This window comes from Amia ocellicauda, chromosome 19, assembly GCF_036373705.1.
Source record: "Amia ocellicauda isolate fAmiCal2 chromosome 19, fAmiCal2.hap1, whole genome shotgun sequence".
Lineage (NCBI taxonomy): Eukaryota > Metazoa > Chordata > Actinopteri > Amiiformes > Amiidae > Amia > Amia ocellicauda.
The window spans coordinates 1,378,559-1,381,030 of NC_089868.1; the positions used below are offsets into that span (position 1 = coordinate 1,378,559).

Consider the following 2,472-nt stretch of genomic DNA (forward strand, 5'->3'; position numbering starts at 1 on the left):
CCCAAATGGCTAGGGCCGGCTCTGGACATCACACATTACATAGGATGGGACTGACGTTGGATGCGACTTTTCGTGACTTAAATCAAGTAACAAGTTACTAGTACACACATAGCCTCTAAGTGTACTGAGTAATGATACTCTCTCTTTCGTTCATTCGTTCCTTAGTATAATTACCTTTAGTAGTAGTAGTACTGGCCACTACTCGGAAGGTAGCGATGCGCACCAATAGATCACGAAAGCTTTCTCATAGTTTTGTGTTTTAGATAATGGTTCAATACGGACTCAATCCCCTTTCATGGACATGGCAGGGAACTTGCAGTTAGAACTAAGGAGTCTAATAAGACTTGGTGGTACGCAGAACTGAAGTGCCAAGTGACAGGCTATCACTTTCATTGCACACCGCATTGTCTTCTCGCAGGGAGCGAATTGGGGAAATGTTGGATTTACGGCATCATGTAGAAAGACTGAATGGTTTAGTTATAGAAAAAGATAAAAAAGATAGTGACCTTTTTTACTAGCTGAACTAACCTGCATAAAATTAAGAAGATACAGACATTTTCATGCAATTATTTCAAGTTACAGTCTGCTGCTCAGACACAGTTTGGCGCACAGATGCAACTATCATCAACTCAATTATAAACATATATCTAGAGAGACAGAGAGACAGACATGGACTACATATCGTGCACATTGTATGAAATCATGCTGGTATATGTAGGCTTGTAGATGATTGTTAAGAGGCCTATTTGGAAACATACGAAATGAGATATTACCATAATGAAGTCATGATACATGAAGGAAATGTTTTTCATGTTGGCAAAAGTACCCTGTCAAAATGAAAATGAATGAGAGAAGACTAAAACAAAGGGCTCGTCCGGGATTTGAACCCTTTGAATCATACCCCTAGACCAACGAGCCACATAGCACAGGTTTCTGTGAAAACTAGTTAACATCGGTGCCACGTAGAGAGTTGTGCGCTCCTCTATTTGAACACTTCTCCTTCAAACATTGCATGAGTGTCTGACTGCCGCCATGACTGATGGCTCGGGTATCTTGGATGTTGTTAAATGACATAACTGTCCGCCCAAGACACTGATGACCAAGGGTCATAGTTTTCCCTTGTAATAATAACAACAATAGTAATTGGAGTGAATGGAAGTGGCATTTCTATTTCTCCTTACTTTAGCCGTCATCGTCGCCAACATTGTTGTTGGTGAGCATGGAGAGGAGTGTATTAGCTTTTAAAGTATATTCAAGCAATGAACACGTCAAATAAATGTAATACCGAATACTTTTGCACGCAAGTGCACATGTATGTTACAGCGCTTCTGGGAGCACGGCCCACGTCAAGCAAGAGGGCGCAGTAAAGGTCTGCGAGTCAAGTGTGATGTGGGTATCCTGCAGCAGGCAGAGGAACCTTTGTTTTTCTACAGACGAAGCTGGTGCTGTGGGATACTAGTGTAAGGCCATTTATTCGTCATCTGTTCATGCGCAACGGTTCACCAGAAGTGTGTTAGTGAAAACAGCGGTAAGTGCAGGCTTAGTAGGGTCGCAATAGCTTGAATGATGGCTATTGGCAGAAGCCTAGAAAGAAAACGTTGCGTTGGCCGGGAATCGAACCCGGGTCAACTTCTTGGAAGGCAGCTATGCTCACCACTATACCACCAACGCCCAGAAAGTCTCTCATTCCATGACTTTTGATGCATTTCAGATCATTCATCTGACTAGATACATGCGAATAATCACAGCCTACAGTGTAAAGCTTCTGATTACAGACAGGGCATGTTGAGTGTGCTAAGTAACTTGCTAAATTCACTAACAAACAGTCGCTGCTCTTACTACAAAACAGGTGCAAGATATATCATTCTTAGCTAAACAAACCATGTAAACAATCAATGTAACTCTTAACTAAACTAGGAAACGCGAGAGAAAAAGGCGATACTTAGCTGCGGCGACTTGAGCGACTTCTCAGCTGGCTTGCCCGAGTGTCCAGATGCATATGTGGAAATACTTCTATACAAACCATGAACATAGATTCTCGATAGATGAATACTGTTTATTTAAAGGTCAGTTTTTATTTAGCGCATAGTTTATTGAATTTACCCCCCGAGGTGGAACACGGACAAACAAAAATCAAACCTGCTCAGTGTCAGGTTAACTTGAAGTTAGATGGCTAAATAAATTATACAGATTATTTATTTGAGCGTTACAGGTTCGGTCGGAAAGGAATGATTTACGTAGCCGATTAATTAGGACCGCACATCAGTAGATAGTAGGGTTTTTTGGGCGCGGCCTATTTTGTTATGACGTATGCCCTAAGCTTATTAATATTCCTACGTCATAATTGGGGGGCGTGATTTTAGAGTTATTTCCTTAATTATTCCTACGTCATATCCGTCAGAAAGTGTACACCCCTAAAACCCTGAACAACAAGGCCACCCATAAAGACCCCCCCCCCCTCTGAAGGCAACG

At 41.9% G+C, this 2,472-nt stretch overlaps 1 non-coding gene across 1 annotated transcript; it reads right to left on the minus strand.

Annotated features, from left to right (window-relative positions):
- Positions 1-1,599: 1,599 nt before the first annotated feature.
- Positions 1,600-1,671, minus strand: trnag-ucc (transfer RNA glycine (anticodon UCC)). The gene has a single exon. It is a non-coding gene; the product is annotated as a tRNA-Gly (tRNA).
- Between the last annotated feature and the right edge of the window lie 801 nt (positions 1,672-2,472).